At 39.7% G+C, this 25,380-nt stretch overlaps 1 long non-coding RNA gene across 1 annotated transcript; it reads right to left on the reverse strand.

The window, feature by feature from the left end:
- Positions 1-789: 789 nt before the first annotated feature.
- Positions 790-21,291, reverse strand: LOC115647909. Its single transcript, XR_003999408.1, has 4 exons — positions 21,224-21,291; positions 3,964-3,970; positions 2,302-2,304; positions 790-803 (listed from the first exon to the last, which is right to left on the reverse strand). It is a non-coding gene; the product is annotated as an uncharacterized LOC115647909 (long non-coding RNA).
- Between the last annotated feature and the right edge of the window lie 4,089 nt (positions 21,292-25,380).

Genomic DNA, 25,380 nt, shown 5'->3' on the forward strand with positions numbered 1-25,380 from the left:
GTCCAATAGTTTTATACTCCTTATGCTTAATGGTCTATCTGAAATGCAGTTATTTTTACCTCAGATATGTGACACGTAGCATTTTGAATTTTAGAACTCCTTAGTACATTGTGTGTTCACCAGCAAATTAGTTTACTAGGCAAGTGTTTTGCCATTCAGGGAATTATACTGTGAATATTACACATACCTCTAATATACAGCAACGGTATGTACAGCAAAGCCTTGGTAAGTGGGCAGCTGGTAAAAGAAAACTTAAAGGCACCACTTGTACTTTACTGGAACTTTAAATACCAGCAACCAAGTTATGGTCTCACATAAATCCATCGAGTTCAGTAGTGTTCATGGATGTTACTAAGATCAGTTGCTGGCCACAGTTTTCTTTGCCTCCCCATGTACTACACAATTGAAATAATTGACGTTCAATTAATAAATGCACATGCTATTTAAAAAATTGCAGCGTTTTAGTGTCCCATTTAATTCTTAAATTATTTTCCATTTTGGGTTAGCTGGGTTCTTAACTGTCCATTGTCAAGTGGTGATAAAGAGAAATTCCCTTTCCTACAACAAAAGTGTCCTTTGAAAGCAGCAACCCCTTCATTATGTTTCAATACTGCATATACGCAGGAATAATTTTATGCTTCTTTAGTACTTCAGGTCCATTAGAATCTACAACATTGAAAAAGGATTTAAATGCTGAAACAGATAAAATTAGGCTACATCTAATATCCCAGTAGTGATCATGATATTGTCATTTACTAAAATGTTGCCCAACAAAGGGCTGTATTGGCCTTCTTTCAAAAAAACTAATCAGACATCAAATTACTACAAAATGGAGTGGATAGTAGCAGTCTTCATTTTTAATACAGATGTGCAGCCCATGGAGACTGAGGGCTTGTCTACATGGCCCCACAATGTGAACTATGAGGGTGTGAGTGGAGCGCTCATTGAGGTGTTGCTCTGTAACTGCTCCTCTAGATCAGTGGCTCTCAACCTTTCCAGACTACTGTACCCCTTTCGGGAGTCTGATTTGCCTTGTGTACCCCCAAGTTTCACTTCACTTAAAAATTACTTGCTTACAAAAGTATCAGGCATAAAAATACAAAAGTTTCACGGCACACTATTACTGGAAAAATGCTTACTTTCTCATTTTTACCATAAAATTAATTGGAATATAAATATTGTACTTGCATTTCAGGGTATAGTGTATATAGAGCAGTATAAACAGGTCATTGTCTGTATGAAATTGTAGTTTGTACTGACTTAGCTAGTGCTTTTTATGTAGCCGTTGTAAAACTAGGCAAAAATCTAGAGGAGCTGATGTATCCCCTGGAAGACCTCTGCTTACCCCCAGAGGTATGCGTACTCCTGGTTGAGAAATACTGCTCTAGACTCATTCTAGCATGAACTAAAAGATACCTACAGTAGTTTTCATTAACATAGTCATGTTGGAAATGGGACTACGTTAAGGCAAAGTAGGTACCTTGTAGTTTGCACTAGAAGAATTTACTTGGAGCAATTACAGAGCAACACTTTAGTGCACACTTCACACCTCTGACATCCACACTGCGAGACTGTGTAGACAACTCCTAAAGGTTCCTGTATGCAGTACTACATCTTCCTGTCAATGGTCTTTCCAGGGTAAGCTGGCTCTTTGCATGCTGGGATGTGGTAGTCTCTGCAAGTCTGACTTCTATATTAAAAACAGCAGCAAAACCATGTGGTAAACTTGCACTTTGACCTGGCTGCCCTTCAGTTCTCGGAATCATATCAATATGAACATCTTAGCTTAATGCAGAAATGCATCTTAGTGTAATTTTAAACAGAGATATTTGCTATCAGATACAGGCAGTTTTAGAGCATTGATAACTGTGCTGTGTGCACATCAAATAAATGAAATGGTAGTATTGTCAAACTTCAACAGTAAACTTCTGGAGACATCTTCTGTCCTGATATCTGTGTTTTAAAGACTTAATATTACATAAAAGTACTGTAATACTCAACCGTACAGAAAGAGTAGGCTGGATAACTCTCCACAAACAAGCTCCATTCAGTGTGTAAGTAGATGATGAAGGGAAAATTAGAGGAACAGTTGAAGTTTTAGTTTGGTCCAAGCTGTGTGTCATCAGCTGGGGACAAAATTGTAAAGCAAATAAAAGCCCTGCATAATTCTAGATGTCCTTATTTATCTGATCATGTTTTGTATTGGGTTTCCCCTATCACGTGCCTATCTTGATGCCTCATTTGGCTTCTTCTCCTCAACCAATTCAGTTGTGTTTTAAGTGAAGCCCCTACACTTGGAACAAACTTCCTGAGCTGGTACCCCATGTTTACATCCTCTTCTCATTGGCATGTTTCCTCAAGATTCATTCTGCCTCAAGACTTTTGAGAAGTAAATGAACAAAGATTAAATTTATTTATACCTTTAAAATTAATAAACATCTTAGCCCCGTTCTTCATTAATGTTTCATTTAATCTCACAGCTGTGGCCCCATCTCTGCCCTACCATTTTGCTACTCACTTTGTTGTACCATATCTGGCGTTAGACTGAAACTCTTCATATCAAAAACCATGTCACTTTGTGTCCCATGAGGCCCCAAGAATGGTTCTGGCTGCTGTAAATTATTTTAAAAGTGAAAGGGTCAGCATGCTGGAATGTAGGCTAATAATATTCCAAAAATACCTCATGGATCCATCTGAAATGAAAATGGAGAAGCAGGAAGAATAAGGCAGAAATAAATCAGACCAGCACTCAGGAAAGAATAATGAAGCAGAGTGATGATCCACTGATTTCAATGGGGTTGTCCATTAAGGCAGCATTTGGCTTTTTTGGCTTTGATTTTTTAACTTAGAAATAGCATAAAACCCTATAATTTGAACACTTATATCCAATAGATCCTTGTCAGAGGGATGGCCTTCTGAAGGGGGAAGGAGCCCAGCCTGTTTCTGACATGCTCCGCAAGGGGAAATGAGGAAACTCAGGCTCAACTGGGTATAGTTAACTCACTGAGTGAGTAGCTAGGGGGAAGTCAATTAGGCAGGGAAACATGTAGGTATGAGAAAAGACTAAGGGCCTCAGAGAAGGACTCATTAAAAAAACAGCTCCAGAGAAGGAAAGCTCCCAGGGAGACTTAACTAGGCAAAAGCTTTCCAGATAGGGAGACCTGGGAAAGACCCTGAATCAAACAGGGGAAGGACTGCACAATTTTCCAGGCAGCAGACAAGCCTAAGACCTTATAGCAGAAGTAGCTGCTGCTGGAACCTACTGACTTGTCTGGGGGCTTTTATGTTTTATCTGGGCTCTCAGGGAAGAGCCTTTAAAGCATTGTGTGAGTGCTCCTTTCAGAGGGCTTCATTAAAGGGAGAGATACTGTTGTAAAGTAGAGTGCTGCTTGGCTTTTCCTTGCCCAGACTGTTCATGTCGCCTTGTAGTTATCTCATTGAGGTGGGAAACTGAGACAGGTCCTGGCAGAGCCACACTCAGCTGCAATAGGGTGCTTGGGAGGTAACAGTGCCCCTTCTACGATCTTGTATTGAGGCCTAGTTTGGACAAAGCTTGGCAAGTTTCAGCTTAGAACAGATATTTAGGATCCAGCAAAACCTGCAAGAAAAGGTGATGTACTGTAGAAGCACTAGTACAAACAGCACCCAGTCTGCTAGCTGCTATCTGTTTTCTGAAAAAAGCTTAAGTTTTTAATTTCTCTGGAGTTCAATGAGAGCAGAAGGCCTTGCATTACAAGGTGCAGAGAAACCTTAACTGCTACAATGGTACTAAGATGTATCACAGGTAACCTTGCAATATTTAGTATTTTAACAGAATAGTGCTGCAGAATCATAGAAATGTAGCACTGGAAGGGATCTTGATTGGTCATCCAGTCCAGTTCCCTGGACTAAGTATTATCTAGACATTCCTGACAGGTGCTCATCTAACCTGTTCTTAAAAATCTCCTGTGGCAGAGATTCCACAACCTTCCTAGGCAATTTGTTCCAATGCTTAACTATCCTGACAGGAAGTTTTTCCTAATGTCCAACCTAACCCTCCATTACTTTTTGTCCTGACCTCAGTGATTATGGAGAACTGTTTACCACCCTTCTCTATAACAACCTTTTATGCACTTGAAGACTGTTAACATGTTCCCTCTCAATCTTCTCTTCTCCAAGCTATACAAACCCAATCTTTTTTAATCTTTCCTCATGGGCCTTGTTTTCTAGACCTTTAATCATCTTTGTTGCTCTATTCTCAACATTCTTCAATTTGTGTACCTCTTTCCTGAAGTGTGGCACCCAGAACTAGACAGAGTACTAGACAGAGGTCTTATCAGTACTAAGTAGAGTAGAATTACTTCTCGTGTCTTGCTTACAACACTACTGCTAATACATTCCAGAATGATGTTCGCTTTTGTTGCAACAGGATTATATTGTTGACTCATATTTAGTTGTGATCCACTATAACCTCCAGATCCTTTTCTGCAATAATCCTTCCTAAGCAGTTATTTTCCATTTTGTATTTGTGCAATTGATTGTTCCTTCCTAGTGTAGTATTTTGCATTTGTCCTTATTGAATTTCATCCTGTTTATTTCAGACTATTTCTCCAGTTTGTCAAGATCCTCCCAACTTGGAATAAGTGTACTCTTTCTGTGCCATTGTCTAAATAATTTATGAAGATACTGAATAAAACCAAACCCAGGCCAGATCCTTGCGTGCCCCCCCTTCACCCCACACCCCCAATATGCCCTTCCAGCTTGATTGTGAGGATGGTTTTCCAACCAGTTGTGCACCTACCTTATAGTAAGTTCATTTAGCACATATTTGTTTGTTTATGAGAAGGTCATATGAGACAGTATAAAAAACCTTACTAATGTTGAGATATATCACCTCTTCTGCTTCCACCGTCCATCCACAAGGCCTATTACCCTGTTAAAAAAAGATATTAGATTGGTTTGAGATTATTTGTTCTTGACAAATACATGTTGATTGTTACTTATCACCTTCCTTTGACTGTTGTATACTTTCCTGGGTTGTTCTTTATTCTCCTTTTTATAGATAGGTAGTATATTTGACCTTTTACAGTCCTCTGGGAGTTTTTCTGTCCTCCATGAGTTCTCAGAGATAGTCGCTAATGGTTCAGTGATCTCTTCAGTCAGTTCCCCAGGTAGTCTAGAGTATATTTCATCAGGCGCTGCTGACGTGAAGACATTTAACTTGTCTAAGTCTTCCACATAAACGTCCTCAGCAAATGACTGACTGTACAGACATCCTGCAATGACCCTCGCTGAGTTAGTGAGAATCTGAGATGGTGTCATTTTTCATTTTAAGCTAGTTTTAGAATTGTTCCAGAATTCTTTAGAGTTGTCCTGCTGGATAAATCGAGGAAAAGCTCTTACATGAGAGGTCATTTTCTGTTTGCTAGAAAAGATTAGCTGTAAATATGTCATGTCCAAACCTGTCCTGTCACGACTGGTCTGTTGTGAAGGTGCATACAGAACACGTTGTTAGACTGGAGCTACCTGAAAACTTTAGTCCAGGGAACAGAAAGAGAAAACAATGGCAACATTCCTTTTTGATAGAGTGTAGTGACTTGTTGGAAAGGACTGTGTAAAAGAAAATTATGTATATGCATTGTGTGACTTACAGTTAATATCTGTATCCTCATAGCACAATGTCCTGGGGCACCTGCGCAACCAGAAGGCACAATCCCGCCCCTGAAGAATGTACAGACTTAAAAAAAACACACCCACAAACTCTTACTCTGCAGTTGCAGAGCTTGCACTTTTGAGGAATAGGGAAATCATCTAGATGCTCCCCATCTCATATCTAATGCCAATGCCTCATTTAAACAGAGATGTATGCAGCTGTTTCTGGAGCTGATGGACAAATGATGCCACATAGTAGGGCCTGAATTTTCAAAAGTGACCAGTGATTTTTGGGTGCCCAACTTGAGACACTGTAAAGGGGCCTGAATTTTAAAGAGAGAGTTCTTGTTGGTTCTGAAAATTGGGCACCTTTTAGGTATATCACGCTGGTCATCCAGAATCGCTGTGTAGGAGCTTAGAGAGGCTTGCTAAGGGTGATGAAGGCATTCCTTCAACCTTGGACTGAAATATGACTATCATACCTTTTTTATTTCCTGCTAGCCCAGAGATGAAGCTCAGGCTTTAACTTGTGTCCCTGCATTGCAACTTGCAGCACTGCCACACCCTGGGCCAACAAAGCAGCTTCTTTTTTTCACAGTCCTTGATTTGTGGGATGTAGCTTATACAGCAGTCTGGTTTTAGTGGGCTGTGCCTTTTGGTATTGCAGTGCTCTATATCTGACACTGTCTGTGTCCTCCTTATAGAAATGACGCCTAGCATAAACAGCTAAAGATAAACTTAGACAAACATAACAACAGTTGCAATAAAAGAAAGAAATAGGTCACGTCAGCAGTGAGCCCACCTCCTGTCAGCCACCTGAAGTCAATGCCATTGCCGCTACTGCTTCTGCTCATTTTCTTTGTCCCCTTCTGCCTTCTGTTAATGAGCATGCTGCCTGATGTGCAAATGTAGATACCTCTGTTGTGCTTTATTTCTGCAGTGTAATGAACAGAAAATGTGCAGGGCTAATGAGAACTAGTGTATGTTTTTTCTGCTAAACCAATAATGTGTAGGAGTTCAGTTCAAAGCCATCCAGTGTTTGGCACTGGGTAGGTGTTTCATGCATTTGGATTTGACCACTTATCCACCCACACACAGACAAAAGCATATGCTCCTGAAACATCTGGCTCCTTTAATGCCAGGGAGAAGAGTCAGGAAACAAACAGGTATGCTTAATTAGCGTACATCATAACACTGAAACTGCTATGCTATTGTCTCCATAGTAAGAGTCTGATGTTGTCAGTTCAGTAGTAGCCAGAAATATGCTTCATTTTAACTCATACTGGGAGGTACTACAATGATTATAGGACTATGAGACTAATAAACAAGCATCATAAAAGTTGAGTGAAAAATACTAGTCTCATCTTCAGCTGAACTTGTTGTTCTTTATGGGCAAACACTAAAGTGCTACTATTAAATAAGTGTTCAAAGGAGAAAGGGTGGAATTTTTCCAAAAGCCTCTAGCATTGGCCTAACTCTGCTCTCACTAAAGTTGGTGGAGCAGAATTAGGCCCACACTGAGCACTTTTATAAGCCTCAACTTTATAAGAAAATGGAGGAAATGTAATGCTGAATGTTATCACTTGCCTCAGTGAGGAAACTGTAGAGATTAGACATCCAGCATAGTATGGATGGGGTGAATATAAGACTGACCTGATTTCCTGTTTGTACTAGGGTGACCAGAAAGCAAGTGTGGGGGGTAATAGGAGCATATATATGAAAAAGACCCAAAAATCGGGACTGTCCCTATAAAATTGGGACAGCTGGTCACCCTAGTTTGTACAAACTCTTATTTCCTTGCCCTATACCGCCTAGTGGTCATGGTAAACATTCACAACAAACATCACATCTCCTATTCTGAAAAGAGAAGAGTGTTAAAACTTTATCTAAACTTTACTTTACATAAAACCATACAACAGAAATGAAGTATCAACACAAAACAAGAATGAACAGCCCTATGAAAGTTAGAATAGACTACCTGAACCTTCAGCCTTGTGTCAGAGATTTATTCAACGCATTTAAGGCATTCAGCTACTAGTCCTATGGAGGATAGGCCCATCAGTGGGTATTAGCCAGGATGGACAGGCATGGTGTCTCTAGCCTCTGTTTGCCAGAATCTGGGAATGGGAGACAGGGGATGGATCACTTCATGATTACTTGTTCTGTTCATTCCTTCTGGGGCACCTGATATTGGCCACTGTCGGAAGACTGGATACTGGGCTAGATGGACCTTTAGTCTGATCCGGTATGGCTGTTCTTATGATCTTATGTTCTCTGACTTTCCTGAGTTCTCAAGATATTATGTAATCCTTCAGAAAGGCAGGAGGCCATTTTCTCTTGCTGGATGTCTCCTCGCAGGGCAGGTGTCTAGAGGACAGACTGACACTTCTATGAACACTACTCAGCCTGCCCACATAGATTCAGTGTCAGGGTTAATGGTCAGGGTGTACTGGAGGTCCACCTGGTGAGACAACACTATGTAACACTTGTTCTGGATGATTTCTTCTGGCACCCTAACTAAATAAGATCAAGGTGTCCTTGCATATCCCTGTGCTGTCCCCTTTTCTTGAGAATCTTTCACTCAAGATTTCCTGGATTCAGTACTCCCAAGGATGTGACCCTATGGCTCCTGTCAAAGCCCCTCTCCTTCTGATGGGTTTTAGATCAATATTCTTTCTTCTGTAGCTCTCTGGAAGTCAGGCTGGCAAGGTCAAGTTGGGAACGGATGGTTGGGATAATGAACCTCAACTTCCTTCCTATCAAGAGCCCTTCAGGGCCGAATCCATTTGCTGGAGGTGTTGACTGGAAGGCCAATAGGAAAATATGAGGACCTGAGGATTTAGAAATAATTTATGTTTTTGTTGTTACTGCATGTACAGCTTCACCATTACTCTGAGGGAATTGTGGGCTGAATGTGATATGAGTGAAACCATAGATATCTGCAAACCTCTTAAAGGTATCAGAGGAAAACTGAGGAGGATTGTCAAAGATGATTAGCTCTGAAATCCCAAAATGGACAAAGATGAGTTTTATCTTATCCACAACTGAAATAGATGTGGTGTTGAGCAACCTGGCAACTTCAGTGAATATTTAGAAATAATCAGTCCTCAAAAAATAGGTTGTATTATCCAGATAGAAAAGATTAATCCCAACTTTCTGCCAGATCCTTTCTGGTAAAGCAGATGGTAGCTATGGGCTCCATTGTGTTGGTTATCATGTGAGCACATATCTCTTGTAGTTGTTTGCTTCATAAAGCTCTCTTCTTGCATTTTGTAATACCTTGCTATCATTCATGCAGACTGCCAAGGATTTCCTGTTGCAGTGATATAGGGTAACCAGCTTTCAATGACTGATATTGGTTTGTGACAAAATCCCCAAAAGTTTCTGACTCTCTGTTTTGTCCAGCCTTCTTTGCTCAGTAATTCATCTGCTTCTGGCTGCTTTTTCAGTTCTTGCAGGTGTATTTCTGTGATGGGTAAAGTAGTAAATATTGCATCTACAAAACTTTCTAAGAGCAGCCCTTCCTGTTTACACTCTTTCTGTGGTGTGTCTGGTATCAAGGTCCTAGAGAGCTTAGTTGTTTATTTTCTTTATCCCTGTTTTGCAGAAGTATTCTGTGATCTGTTGGGTCTTTAGTCAATCCCAGTCTGACACAATGCATAGATTAGAGACCCAGCACAGCATAGCTGAAGTGAATGCAAGACTGAGTTTATTTCTTGTTTACACAGACACTTACTTTCTTGTTTTGTGCCTCCTAAATATTTACAGCTAGCACCACAGAAGCCACCTTAACATGCTTAGTCGCCATGGCCTTTTCAAGTTTCAGCTTCATTTCTGGGATTTGCCAATATGTGCCTGTAGCAGAGTGGATCTCTGCTTCTGCCCAGAAGGGGTTAAAATAGCCTTGGCAAGGGGCCGTGGCTGGAGAAAGCAGCCTTTAAGATGGGCTGATTGGGGAAGTGGCTGCAGCTGGGGCCATGCCCCAAACTGAGCCACAAGGCCTAATAAGAAGGCCAGGGAGCCAGAAGCAGTAGAGAGTCTCTCTCTGACTTGAGAGGCTGGTTGGGGAACTCACCCAGGGGACCGAGAGGAAGGCAGAGCTGGGAAGCCCTAGGCTAGCAACTCCCCAGGCTGCAGGGCCTAGTTCTAGGCCTCTCAGGTATTGGGCTTGCAGAGGGGCAGCTGGAGGGTGCGTAAAAGCAGAAAGTCCAAACCCCTTGTTGCCTGTGATGATTGGCTAATACACTGCAGTCTGCCCCAGGGTGTAGGGGGCTAAATGGAGACTGGCAGTAGCCATGACTGAGGTGATGTGGGGATTCCCTGGGGGTGGGGAAACCCACTAAGATTGTGGGGTACTGCAGGAGGCAGAACCCTGGGATAAGGGCACCAGGGTCCAGGGAGGAACATGGGGGCCAGCAGAGGACAGGTGGATCACCAGCCTGCAGAGGGTGCTCTGGGCTGGGACTGAGCTAATTCCCTGAAGCAACCAGCGGGAGGTGCTGTGGGGGTGAGTCCACACGTTTACAGTGCCAGTTGTGTTAGTAATTTATGTGATCACCTGTCCATTTGGAACTGCATTGAAACCACCAATGTATGTAATAGAGACTGAAGAAAAGTCCTCATTATTTTTTCAAAGCCTGAGGTATACTAGATACAAATAAAATTACATGCCCTGAAGAGCTTATGCCCTAATTAAATATGCCATTAGTAGAGCAAACAAAATAAATTGGGGGTGGGGGGGAGATGACATAGCAAAATATTGATAAGTGGATCAGTGAAAATACACATCATGGTGATATTCCTGTACAGGTTTTGTGTAAAACTATAACTTTTCTTATGTATTGCAACAGAAGTCTGTTTTCAGGAAGAATTTGAATGAGGAGAGAGTTGTAGTCTTAAGGACCAGCTGAGGAAGGGCATCCAGCTATAGGGAAATGGTGTGGTAAAAATACTCGGATGGTTGTAGGAAGAATGGACATGAAGATGTTTGTTTGATGCACTGGAAATGAATTTTGGCTACAATCAGTCTAGCTATCTATTAAATTTTTACATAGTACTGATGATCTTCTGGATCTTTGCTACCATGTGGCTCGTCTACATTGTGAGTTAGTGTGCAGCAAGCCAGAGTCTGGTTGTACAGCACACCAGCTATAGATTTACACTCTGGCTTGTCACGCACTAACTTGCCATGTAGACAAGCTCTTAGAGAGCCCCTCTTTCCTTATGTGCTGCTATCTCTACAACACTTAGATCAACTGAGGGTGATCTCACTAAAAGTTCCCAATATTTGGGGAGATGCAGCATGAGCTTTCTCAAGGGATAGTCCTCCATAGTGGAATTCATTGTCCTTGTCCCAATGAAGCCTGAGTTTGTTGACACTGAAAATGTGGTGCATGACTCGTGTATTTCTTGAGTCTTTGCCTGAGTGGAATGACTTAGTAATCTGAAAGAGTCGATTCTTGGTTGACATTTCTCTTCTCTTTGTTGTGCTTTATATTTCTATCATAGGTACTTATATGAACCTCATTACCATAATATCTGAGCACGTCATAGTCTTTAATCTATTTATCCTCACAGCGGATATTTGAATGCAGGTTTCCAGAATTGTAGAATAGTGCCCTAACCACTTTAATTTTCTGGATACTTGTCCAAATGTCTGATGGGCACAATTTTATCCATTTACATCCAATATAATTTAAATCCAAAAAGAAGTAAACTAGTTTTATTACAAGCCAAGTTACCCATTACTAACAATCTTTCCATGTCATATCTATGAAGCTTTGCAGTTGCTCAAGTAGGCGAGAGTAATAAGTCATGATTTTACATGGAAGGGTTAGCTTAGAAGGAGGTATGATACAATTTTCCCATCAAAACGTTATTTAGGCACTTAGACCTGCTTGGCTTTTATTTTTCAGTGGCTGATACTGTACTAAAAGCAGAGACTTTCAGATTTCAAGTACATTCATTGATGCTATATTTTCCCCCACAAATGCAATCTTTTACTTCTTAAATGCTAACTGTGGTCCTTGGTCTGCTTGTAAAATATTACCATGTAAAGTCAGATAAATTAATATGAGTTGTGGTTTTTAGGCTAAGATGTAGGTCTGTTCAGTTTGAACATCAATTTTTCCTATTTCAGAAATGAGTTTTCAGAGTTTAGGAACTGCACACCTGCTGAGAAACACCCTGAAAATTCTTAATCTTCTGTTACATTCTCTTTCTATATATCTTTCTGTATTTCATATTCCCACTATGTCTGCCATGAATTTTCTCAATAACTCTACTTTTTTAAGCAGGTGTTGCAGATGACATTTTTGTCTGATTCCATGATAAGTAGTCACACTTCATGGGGATTTTGTTAACCTTCTTTAAAGTCTACTTTATTGTGTTGCTATGTAGGACCTGTTTGCAATGTGTTGGAAGCTATATTAAGAAACAATATTTTAAATTCTGTGATTGCTAAATGAGTTGGTGGTTTCAGCTCAGTATTTGGTGAGCAGGTACCTAAGTTAATTAAAGTCAACACTTGTTAGCAGTCTAGGACTAAGTAGGAGAAGGATGCTGAATTTTGTTCACCCTTATGCTCTCTCCAGGTCAAGGAACTAAGATTTATTGGCAAGGAAATGCATGAGGGCAGAGACAGTGTACACGTGGAATCTGCTTGCACTGATGCTGCCCATGTTCTACTTGTTCTGTAGATAACTTGAAACTTCCCACTAGGGTGGCTTCCTGCCCAGTAAAATTTTTCAAGAGTTCAAAAACTTTTCCTGTTCCAACTTGAGATTCAGATTTTGAAATCTCAACATTTTCACTAACTGACCTTTTTTTTTTTAAAAAAAAAGGTTTGGATCAATTGAAACATTTTAGTTTGTTTCAATTTCAACCATTTTCACTACTTTTGTTTTAGCTAGCATACATTTTGAAATAAAGTAATTTAAAACAAATGAGATTTTTCATATAGAAAATGTCTAAATGAAATGTTTCAGACACCTTTTCTAACTGTTTTGAGTTGAGAAATTTGTGGAAACTATTTCCTGTGAACTGCTTTGGTTTGGCTAAATCAACATTTTTCAACAAAAAAATATACTAAAATAGCCCTGTCCAGTTCTATTTCCTGCTGCCTGTCTGGTGCATTTAGCCAGCCACGAATTTATCTTTAACCCAGATGATTTAGCTACCTTATTTATGTTTCTTTAGTGTGATAATTTTCAACAAAACAAAAACAAACAAAATTCCACATAGTGAAGAAGCCATAAAATGCAATTTAAAAGTTTGGACATTTATTCAGATGTGATATGAGTTTCTCCCCACACTACCCTTTATTCCCCCACCTCCTCAAGGTTTTTATTGTAGAAATGGCTTTAATTTGGGGTTTTTTTTCTGAATTTGATTAAGCACCTAGACAAATCCTAAGCACTAAAAATACTACCATAGTAAACATCTTTAACACAAAGGGAAAGACTCTGAGCCAGGCCACAGTACAAGATTGCCCACATCCTGATTTAAGAGTATTATGCTTTCCCCACTTCCACCATAGACAACATCAGCCGCCCCTTGACACTAAATCTATCAACATCACATAAAACCACCATAACATATTATGCTCTTATTATCGTAAAGCCCACCATTACGAATTATATTTTAATTGGGGTTTTCATTCTTCAAGAAAATAACTTGCCAACCCAGTGGAGTTAACAGACCAGTTTTTGTCATCTTATTATTGAAGTAACTTTAGATATCTGTGATTACTCAAAGCCTTAAGCACCTGCAGTCCAGTGGCCACCAGTAGGGTCCTATGGTGCATAGTATGGGCCCTCAGCTCATGGGCAGTGTTAAGAACTGTGAATGAAATGAACTGAATTAGGTTTCTTGCCTCTCTCTTCCTCCTTGAGGTTACAGCCACTCTGCATCAGTGACTAAGAGATGATTATGGGGATGATCAAGGGTACTAAAGAGCCTGTCTCTTCTGAGATTGCAGGGCCCCTCTCAATGTCTGACTAGGGGGAGGGAATAACAGATGAATCATAATTGTGTGGGGTCTTGGCTCTTGGACTTGAGTTAGGGTTGCTGAAGAAGCATTTGGCGGATGGGAGGATGTTATCTAGGGACACCTCTTCGGTGAAATGAAGAACTTTTGGGCAGCATCTCGGTAGGTTAGGCTGGTGGTGTTCTCTTCTGTGTGTGAGAACATTTGGCAAATGGGAGGAGGAACAGGTACACTCTTTCACTAGATAAGAAAGACCACCTTGAGAGGAGACAACTTCATATTGGCATCTTGTACAGCAGTTTTGTCAGTGCCAAGTACTGATGTCAGGATTGTGTCTAGTACTCTATAAACACATTGAGATTGAGAGGCATTTGGTTTCTATGGATTTGTGGATTTGTCATATCTTTGGGTGATTATATTTAATGGCTGACTAAACAAAAATTCCTGCTTTAGTAGATGCCTTTTGGAATTTCGTAAAGGAGACAGAACTATTTATGCTTCACACCACTAATGTCAGTGTACTGGTGTCTGACTCAAGATTTAACTCCAATGTTGAAAATGTTTTCTCACTGTATTCTGTTTTCCCAGAAGGAATGAGCACTACCTCATGAGTATTCAAACCCTTTCTCATGAACAGAGAATTGTATTGCATCTAGTATCCCGTCACTTAAATTCTTTTCCAAGACCTTGGAGCTGGCTCCGTGTCTCATTGGTTTAGAATCAAACCACCTTGTGTCATATACTTTGGAGGTAAGTCTCCTCACAAGAACTTGGTGTTGCAGGAAGTTGTGTTGGTAGTTCAGTAGCTGTCACTGATGCTTCTACAATTTGTTCTACCTTAGCTTACTTCCACAGTCACTGATGGAGGTAGAGCTGTACCAGTACTAAGTCAAAAGTAGAAGAATTTCAGAAAAACTTTGAGCTGTGTCTGTACCAGCCTCTTTCCAAAAATCGTCCAGTGTTCCCATCGCAGTGGCAACAGCAGGATCAGTAATGTAGAAAAGTCACAGACCTGGCAGGACTAGATGACAATGGGTACAAATATAACTGGGCAGGCTAGACTTTTATGCTCCCTCTGTTGGAGCTGCCTTATATACGTCAGTAGGGTTTCAGTGTAGATGGGCCTGCCCTGTACCTTAGCAGCTGGTGCTCTGTACTCCCACAAGGGAGGGTCTTATATTAATCCTGTACAGTCATCTCAAAACAGACTTTTTTAACGCTTCCCAAGCATTTAGTAAAATCGTAGTAATACCGCTAATATAGAAATATTTGACATTTTAAGAGCCTCCAAAGAGAAATGGGTTTTGTTCTTTCTGCATCATATTGATCCTTCTATGGTTCTCCAGGATTGATTGATCGGTTTTGAGAAGCTTTTGCACTGCAAGTGTCAGAGCACTTATAAAAATCAAAGAACTGTTTTTTTTAAAAAAAGAGAAATACATAGAAAGAAATCTATCATCCGCTCTACTGTATCAGTGGCTTTCTTTATAGAGCTTATGATTTCTTATAAATAGGGCTATCTGTATTGTATGAAACAGCATGCTGCATGAGAGCCCATTAGATATGGAGAAAGAGAGTCTACTTTGGAACTACTTCACAGCAGCACCCCCTGTTACCCATCAGTGACAATCCCTGTTTATGGTGGGATTATCTGCCAGCTGTTTGAAACATAACTTTAATACCAACAGAGAAAATTATGATTTTTCCTCTTTTAAAAAACATCATAATTCCCACAGTACTTTACCGTAATGACCTAGAGCAATACAACACCAGTGGAGCGTTTTGGTCTGCTATGCTAGGATATTATAGTATCCCTTCACAAGTGTGCCTTTGGGGACAACTGTTAACATGTAATTAGGCCAAATGACCTGATTCATCAGATTTCGGTGGCTGCTTTTATATAATTAAGTGGTTTATTGGCCTGGAGTGTCCGAGCTGGGAATTGCAGCTCCCCTACAATACCTTGAGGGCATATCTATACTACAATTAGATACCTGTGGCTGGCCCATGCCAGCTGACTTGGACTCATGGGGCTTGGGCAAAGGGGCTGTGTCACTGCAGTTTAGACATCAGTTGAGCTGCAGCCTGAGCTCTGGGAACCTCCCACCTCAGAGGGTTCTATAGCCCAGGCTCCAGGCTGACCCCGAATGTCTACACCACAATTAAACACCCCCTTAGCCTGAGCCCCTTAGCAGAAGTCAGCTGGCACAGGCCAGCCACAGATTTTTTTAACTGCAGTGTAGACACACCCTGAGAGTGCTGCAGAGGCTAATAATGACCCTCTCATTTGGAAGGCAGGCTGCAGCCAACTTCTGGTTACGTAACTGACAAAACAGCAAACTTTTTAAATAAAAATGAAATGTGTTAAATATACAAGCTTTCCATGCTTTAAAAAGAATAACACAAGCTGATGTTTGTGATACAGATTAGTCCCAGGAAGCACCTCCAATCTAGCTAGGAAAGGCAGATAAAATAGCAGCAGAAATAAGAGCTGCCTTCTTTAAGAAAGAGACTACTGTGATTGAAATTTGGTGTGCAGCAGCCTTTTCAGAGGCATTTTTGCCACCTGTCAGACTGTACTGATTGTACTTAATCCTTTGGCTGGGCAGTTATTTACACCAGAACCTGTCCCTAATAAAGGAACAGAATAGTAAACTGCTGAAAGGAAAACAACTAAACTCTCATTACATGGACTGTCAAGATCCCACTAGTTTTTTTCTTTCCTCTGGCCATGTGATGACCAGATTATTTTATTATCACAGGTGCAACTTCCCATTGTGGAAGGGGATAAAAAAGAATGTGTCTAGAGCGGGCTCTGGGATTTCTTCACTCATTTATATCTTTTTACTAGTACTGTATTCAGCTTGTCAAAATACTCTGTTCTAAGGCCAAACTTCATTAAAGGAAAATGCTTCCTAGAAAATTGCAATGGTGATTTCATAGCTGTTTATTAAGATTTATTATTTTCTTTCAGCCTTCAGTAGTTGAAAGGACTTCAAGCTATGAATCAATCTTTTTCAGCAGAACATATTGATAACATTCCAAGGCAACGGTGTAAGTGCTCCCTCTAGTGAGCTGTGTCTGGCCACGTAGGTCTTGTTTTAACTGCTTCCCTTGGGTAGCTCATGTTACACACAGAGCTTTTCCCCCTCCCCCACACCTTTAGAGTGGAAATTGCCATACTCATTGTCTCTGGGCCCACAGGCTGCTCAAGACAATCTGCTATCCTAGGCAAAACCTCAGCGTGCCACCCCTCCTGTCCCTAGAATTAAGGTTCTCAACCCAGGCGGCACTCCTTCATCCCTCTTCCCAGACTTTCTGGGGGTGAGGGGCAGTGAGCGTTCTGGTTGTTTGGTGGTTATGGCAGAAGTATATGGGGGGGGGGCACTTGGTCTAAGCACCACTTATTCAGGTTTGGCCTGGCCACTCCTCCTTCATGACACAGGCGTGGCGGGGGAAGCTGGGTCAAATCTGGGTGAAAGGTGTTGTGACCTGGTACACAGGGTCTCTGCAGCACTCAGGTTTGGCCCAGCAGCCTGTGCAGCCCTAGGTATCTGCCTAGTTTTCTTATAGCTAGAGTGGCCCTTGTTTGTGCCCCAGTTTACACATCTGTAAGATAAGGATAACAAATACATACCTACTAACCTCAGAAGCTGGGAATTGGTGACGGGGGATGATCACTTGATGATTACCTGTTCTGTTCATTCCTTCTGGCATTGGCCACTGTCGGACAACAGGATTCTGGGCTAGATGGACCTTTGGTCTGACCCAGTGTGGCTGTTCTTATGTCCTACGTTCTTAGTCTCATGGAATGTTGATTGACTTTGTGTCTGTAAAGTGCATTGAGCCACTCAGATGAAATGAATAAATTCTGCAAGTGCAAAATATTTATTTCTCTTGATTTAAAATAAATAATGGAGCACTTTGACCAGATGCTTGTGAGTTTGTGGCAGAGCTACGAATGAACTACTCACTGGCTTGCCATCCATTGCTCTGTCCGTTTGACTATGCTCTGTTTGCCTACACCCCCGGGCAAATTTGCTTAAATGTTCATATATTTGGGAAGAGTTCTGTGGCACCTTATAGACTAACAGAAGTTTTTGAAGCATGAGCTTTCATGGGTGAATATATGCCGCAGGACTCTGGGCTGCTTTTACAGATCCAGACTAACACAGCTACCCCTCTGATACTTGACACATACATTTGAGGATATTCAAGTAGAAATTATGAAAAGCATGTCAAAGGGATGAAGTAATAACAAGCTTCAGTGTGGGGAGGCAAGCGTATGCATTGCTAGGGAGCCTAGTATGTGTAAATATCACATGCTCTCTATAAACATCAAATAATAAAACTAAACCACTTATATGCCATATTTCTTAGATGATTCTGTTCCTTCAGGATCGCAAGTGAAAAGAATATGGAGGGGGAGTACATGTTAGTATTGCTCCAATTTATCATTTAACCTCAAAAATGTGAAAAATAAACAGACGGTCAAGTCACTTTAAAACTATTGTATGCTGATGTTCTTAGAAGCAGTGACAGTGACAAACTATGGCTTCACAGTGGAAAGGCAAGGAACCTAAACATGCATTCTCATTTATTTCCTGGAAAAAAAATATTTTCTTTCTGAACTTGAGCAACAACCTGAAAAAAATCCAAGATAGCTCCTAGAAGTTCTCATAGCAAATGTCAATCTTTACTAGAATAACATGAGAAATGCACACGTTAAAAGAAAAGAGAGAAATGCTTGTTTAGAATGTCTTGTCAGAGCCTCTGGGAACTCTGGATTTGGATAATCAAATTATGAGCTAAGTTAGGGAAGCAGAATATGATTTTTTGAAACATTTCAATGATGATGCTGGTCCCTAACACACACATCTCTCTTTCATATTAAATTCCTCTATGCTGAGGCTTGAACTTGAGGGGAAAAAAACAATAGATTGCACTAGTTTCCCTGTAGACCTGTGGAAAGAGCCAAAAACACTGGCCCACTGGAGAAAACAATAGTCTTGACATCTCTGCACCAGCAAACACAACTTTCATTCCAAGTATGATGAATGATAGAGATTCTGCCCTCTGGGCACAACTTAACTTTTTCTCATAAGGTAGCAGTAATATCCAAAGACGAAAGTATGTAACCTACAGCAGGTAGTCTCATATGGAAAAAAGTGTAGCATTTAATAATCGTCTTTTTAATACAGATATATTAACTACACATAATTGTCTAAAATGTGTATATACCCTATTGAATTTTTCAGCAATGGGTATATTTTCCAGTCTTTATTACTAGGAACCAGTTGGAATTTTTAGTTTTAGCTGAGATATGAGAGACCACGAAATTAGCACAATTTCTAGATTTATATTATATCAACACAAAAATTGTATTCCATATTCTATTACTAAAATTCTGTCTCATTTTCCCAGCCTCTTTGAAGTAAGGACTATGTAAAACTGAGGGCCACAATCTCTAATCCTCACTCAAACAAAACTCTCTGTGACTTCAAGGGGAGTTTTGCTCAAGAAAGGATTGGAGAATTTGACTCTGAAAAGGGACTTCAGGATATAGCCCACACACAATACAGTGGCAATAGAAACCTGACTAATCCATGGAAATGAAATATTTTCTTTAAGAACTCTTTTTTTTTTTTTCTTGTGTCGATGCAACAAGGACTAATTTTGGTGTCAGCTGCTGCTGGTATGCATGGCATGTATCTTGTTCTAAATAATAGGAACTGCCTTCAGAAAGATTCCTATTACACTAGCCACAATGGATGTCAGAGTGAGCTATTTACACAACTTGTATTCTGTTTATAACAGTATAGCAACATTTGCTTTTTTTAAACATGAGAATCTTTTTTTTTTTTTCCCCCACAAAAGAATGTGAATGTTTTGGTGTCCTAATAGTGAATAAGCACCACATCTCCCTGTTAAATTTTGTAAAGATTCTAGAAGGGACAAAATACTTGAGTCCAAAATGTACAACATCCATTTTAATAGATTTAAAACTGAGGTCCTGGCCAACCAGAACTGAAAATCTCTAGGTAATTGTATTAGAAGTGTGGGTGTCACTTCAACAAAATAATCTGAGTGATTATGTTTAACCTACCAAAAGCCCATTATTAGTTTTATCTGAATGATGATATCAAACTCTTATTAGCTTCTGAGGAAGCTCCATGCATGATGATCTTGTATAACGATCCTGACAATTCAGTCCACCTGCAAACCAAAACAGCAGAACTTGATACAGATTTACTTGAAGAATTCTGGTGTTCTGTTTAGAGCTTCTGATTAATAAAACAGAGAGATCACTGCTGTTGGATATACAGTTCCTGCTATCTGTCTCTTTTGTTTAACTCAGCCTGGTGACAGAGGCTGAGTGGAATGTAAATAAGAGCCCTGTAGGAGAGCAATTGAGCTTGTGCTTTAAAATACATAGGAAAGAGTTCCCATTGTTCTATACAGCTCATATTGATGGGCTGTTTTTTAAATAACATTTTCCTCATTCATATGGCTCACAGAGCTATGACCTAGTGCTGACTGCTGCTAGGTATGGCTTTGTGTAATTGGCTAGACATCATACTCCCTTGTAACACACAACAGACTAATCTTAGTCTAAAAGAGCAAGTAGACCAGCCAGTTTACAAACAATTTTACTGTGAGGTTTAGCTTAAACATAAAAATATCCTGCCAAATTCTTGTTCACTTAACTGAGTCAGGTGAATATTCCTAGTGGAGCAAATGGACAATATCAGGAAGCAAGGCAAGCATCTAGTGAGTGCAGATATAAATCTCAAAGAATAGCAGACACAGAACATCTTTTAATTGTTTCCACCCTGTGACTCAAGAGACTAAAACCTTTGGCTGTAACTCTGCTGTTTCCCAGAGCTGACAGATTATTCAGATAATTGACCTGTTGAATGTGTGGATTTTTTGTTGTTTGGTTTGGGGGTTTTGAGGAAGTGATTTAGCCTTTAATTTTGCTTACGGGATTAAAATATAAGTAACCCCAGAGAGTGGATTCATGTGATCAAAGTAGGGGACTTAAAAGGAGTCAAGTCTTCAGTATTCTGTTCCCAGCTCTGCCATTGGCTTACTTTGTCCCTTCAACCTCAGTTTCCCTATTTGTAAAATGGGCATTACAATATTCACCAAGCAAGTGTGTTGTGAGGATTAATATTTGTAAAATGCTTTAAGATCCGTGGATGAAAGCTGCTATAACAGTGCAAAAGTGTAGTATTAGAATTATTCCACAGTGTCTCTAATTCTCTATAATAGGCTCTTTAGAAATTACATATCATGCTTCTAGCAAAGCCACATAAGGATAGAATCTACTTTCAGTTAAACTAGTACAAATTTATTGATTTCATTAGTTATTTTGAATTCATCAGCCACACCATCAGGCACTTGTTCCCCTGCACATCTACCAATGTGATATGTGCCAGCAATGCCCCTCTGCCATGTACATTGGCCAAACTGGACAGCCTCTATGCAAAAGAATAAATAGACACAAATGTGACATCAGGAATTATAACATTCAAAAACCAGTAGAACACTTCAATCTCCCTGGTCACTCAATAACAGACTTAAAAGTGGCAATTCTTCAACAAAAAAACTTCAATAAGAAATTGCAGAACTGAAATTTTATTTGCAAACAACACCATCAAATGAGGCCTAAATAAAGACTGGGAGTGGCTGGATCATTGCAAAAACTAATTTCCCCATATTAATTTTCCCCTACTGTTACTCACACCTTCTTGTCAACTGTTTGAAATGGGCCACCCTCATTACCACTACAAAAATGATTGTTCCTCTTTTGGTATTCTACTTTTAATTGAATTGTCTCTTTAGCACTGCCCCCACCCTCCCACTTGGTAAGGAACTCTCATCTTTTCCTGTATTATATATACCTGCTACTGTATTTTCTACTTCATGCATCTGACAAAGTGGGTTTTAGCCCATGAAAGCTTATGCCCAAATAAATTTGTTAGTCTCTGATGTGCCACAAGAACTCCTCGTTGTTTTCCCTTTTACCTACAATCTGAACTGGCATGTTGCTAAGTGAGCTCAAGAAAGATTAAAAAAACAATCTTTCCCACAGAGACAGCTGTCTTACAGTAATAAAACAAGAGGAAAAACAAAGCTTCAGTAAAACTTGTGATAAGATTGTTGCTTAGATAACAGGTGCAGGTTAAATTTCTGGGAGTCACAACTGCCTGTAGTTGTTTTGCATTGTGTGTGTGTTTGTGTGTTTTTTTTTTTTTTTAATTTTAAGTACTGCAACTTGAGCCATTTTATCAATTTAACAAGAAAATGGATCAGAAGTTGGAAATTATAGTCTAACAACTTGAAAAGAGATAATTAAGAGGAGATAATAAAGACATCAAATTAAGCTAGGTTAAAATAGCTCTGACATGTCATGTATTTAATAATAATGCTGAATTGTGGCACAGATGAGGCCCTGCAAAATAAATCCAGACCTCATAACCTTCAAGTAATAGGCTCAGCAAAGTTTGCTGAGAGTAATAACCAAATTATTTCATTGTCAAAATTATTTGAGGTATTGTGTGAAAAATTGGACCCTGACTTAGCAATACAGAGGGCTGTTCATTTATCTCCTTTTCAAGCCATGTTAATTTACAAAGGAGTAGTGTGCAGTGAAAAATATTGGTAGTACTTAATTTTTTCAGATCACAAAAAATGTGTAAATGTAATAAAAAATACTAATTATCTTGGATGTCTAGTATTGATAGTATTCAATATTATCCATGAGACCTGAGAAGGTTTCTCAACAATTGTTATTTTTACTATGCTCTATCCTGGAAGACTGCTTTATATATAATAAATATATTTTTATCCTATGATAAGGCAATGATTTTCTGTCTTCAAGGTTTCCTCTTAAGACTTTAACTGTAAAATAAAGGAGAGATTAAGGATTTAGAAATCAACCATGAATTCTTCTCTCTCTAAATTCTAAAAATACCATAAATTCAAATCTCAATTTAGATTTTCCTAGACTTGAAATTGTATTTCTTATTATTGGAATATGTTTGCTATGGGATGAGTCTTGTATATTTTATAAGAGGCACAGCAATATATATTTTTCTAGGGGATGAGGGGTGTTTCCTTAGTTTGGTGTTTATGCCCATATTGTCCAAGACTATTTTTGTCGCAGATATTCAATAAAAGAAATTTAACAAAAAGTGAGAGTGGGGCAAATTTCCTAAATTATGAAGTTAGCACTATTTTAGCAATTTGTGAGGTATCTAATTAATCTACTCATTTAATAAAAATGATATTCACACAGCCATTTGGTTGTAGCTTCTTCCAGCATCTTGTTTTGAGGATTGGAATTAGAGATTCAAATCCTCACATTCAGTTGACCAGCATGCAACACTTCTTGTGTGGGCTATGGCATGATCATAAAAGGAGAGAGAGTTTCTCAAATAACATGGTCTGAAACTATTGAGCAAGAAGTCTTTGTTACCTGGCAAAAGGTCTTAGTATGTGGTGGCAGCTTGGCAAGAAATTCTTGACCCGCCAATTTGTGAAGCTATTTTACTCTGTCCTCCAACTGGGTGCAGAAGTTTTTGAGGTCTGTGGCTGTCTTCTCACAAAACTGTGTGGATTTGGTATGTTACTTGCTCCTGGTTTTTGTGTTTTTGTTAGTTTTTTCTTTAATTTTTGAGGAACTTGCTTCAGCAGCAGCTTGTGACAGCTGTCTTGGACAAAAATATTAGCCGGCTTTCTTACTTTTAGTGGTTTCTTTTGTACTATCAAAAATTAGTTTACCACCATTTTTTGGTGACTATTTTACATAATACTACAATTGTGAAAAAAGATAAAATCCTATTGAACAGATCTTAGGTTCTACAGGTTAGGTTTGTTTAAAGTTATCCCAGAATACTCGAGTGTAGGTTGTCACTTGAATCCATGCCAGCAAAAGAATATAAACATTTTTTTAAAAAAAAAGCACCTTATTTGCTATTGCTTCAAAATTCTTGGATCCATGATTAGAAATTGAGACCTAAATTTGAGTGATCATTGAAGTATGAAAGTCATTTACATGTGTTTATTACAGTCAGTTCTGTATTTATTTAGCTATAGAATGTTTTTGACTCTTTAAAAATACCTTACTTGTATATACCTACTGTGTATTAAAGAGCTCCTGCATTCTACTGGGGTAAATTAAATTTCTAACTGGAAATAACACTTGGAAAGAACATTTTCTCTCATGATATGCGAAAGCTGGCTCATTCTTAAAGGATTGTCTAGACTGAATTTCTCTAAAGCTGTTCAAGATGCAGTATGTGTTTCTTTCAGTATTTGTAATCAAATTTTAATAAATCCCAAAGAGTGTGCAGTGAATGCTAATTTGGCATATCAGTTTCTATAGAGGTTAAAAAGTAATCAGTCACTTTGTTTTGGGAGGGAGTTAATCAGTAAGACATTTGACTCAACTACAGGAGGAACAAAAAAATCTTTCCTTTGAAGCCTGTGCACTATAGAAAAAGCAATTTATCTCAAAAAGGGGAATGCGGGGGAGGGGGGGTGAAGGGAGCTGTAATCCAGTGATTCAAGGCTAGGACTGGAACCAGGAACTACATGATAATCCCAGTTCTACCTTTGGCTTCATCTATGGCCTGAATAAATCATGTAACCTCTCTGGGTACGACTACACTACTCTGCACACCACACACACTCTCTCCTGTAGCAGCAAGTGTCAGAGCTCAGGTCATCTGACTTAGGCTCACAGGATGAAAACCAGGGGTGCTGGGAACAATGTATATAGTGGAGGTGCTGAGAGCCATTGAACCACACTGTAAACCCTGTATCAAATGGAATCCACTTCAAGCCAGGGGATGCGGCAGCACTCCTAGTTCCAGCACCTATGGTGTAGACTTTCCCACCAGGATGGAGCCTGGGCTCTGAGACCTGGTGAGTGGGGTGGAAGGGAGGCTCAGAGCCTGCTCCTGCTCAGCTGGGAACACCTACACTACTATTTTTAGCCCTGTAGTGCAAGCCTGAGTCAGTTGACCCTGGCTCTGAGACTTGCAGCCCCAGGTTCTGTTTTTGCAGTATAGATACACTGAAAGTGCCTGCTTTATTCTCCCTCTCTGTAAATAGTCACATTAAACAAGACACAGTTAGGACTAATTATGCTTGTTGGGAAATAACAATATTAGACATAACTAGCTCCTCAGGGGTATTGTGAGGATTAACTGATAAATATTTGTAAACATCTTTGAAGATGAAAAGAGCTAAATGTTGTTGTTGTTGTTGTTGTTGTTTGTTGTTAGAAGAGCTTAACCCAGCTCCTACTGGTTGTGCTCTGGGTGAGGGTCTTGGCTCACAAGGCAGAGCAGCTGCTTAGGGACCATTAGGGTATGGGTCAAGTTTCAGCAGCAGGAACAGGCACGATGTTCCCGTTTGGCATGTCCGTTCACCAGGTAGTGAGCCCCAGTAACTGGTGAAGCCTGCTGTAGCTCTTGGCCAGCCGACACAACATAGCATAAGCTTTTTTTTTTTTTTAAATCTGTTTTATCCTAGTTAATCCCTGTCCACATTTGTACTCAGCTGTCACTTTACATTAGTGGGGTTTTTTTGTTAATACTGCACTCTAACCAAAAAACTCATTAGAAGGTTAGAGAAAACTTGAGTTTTGTTGTGCTTAATTCTTTGACTTGGGTAATTAAGATCAAGTGCACTATTAACCTCTCTTTCCCTTCACTCTCTGAAGAAAGATGGATGGACGGAACTGACTG

The sequence above is a fragment of the Gopherus evgoodei genome, chromosome 1, assembly GCF_007399415.2.
Source record: "Gopherus evgoodei ecotype Sinaloan lineage chromosome 1, rGopEvg1_v1.p, whole genome shotgun sequence".
NCBI lineage: Eukaryota > Metazoa > Chordata > Testudines > Testudinidae > Gopherus > Gopherus evgoodei.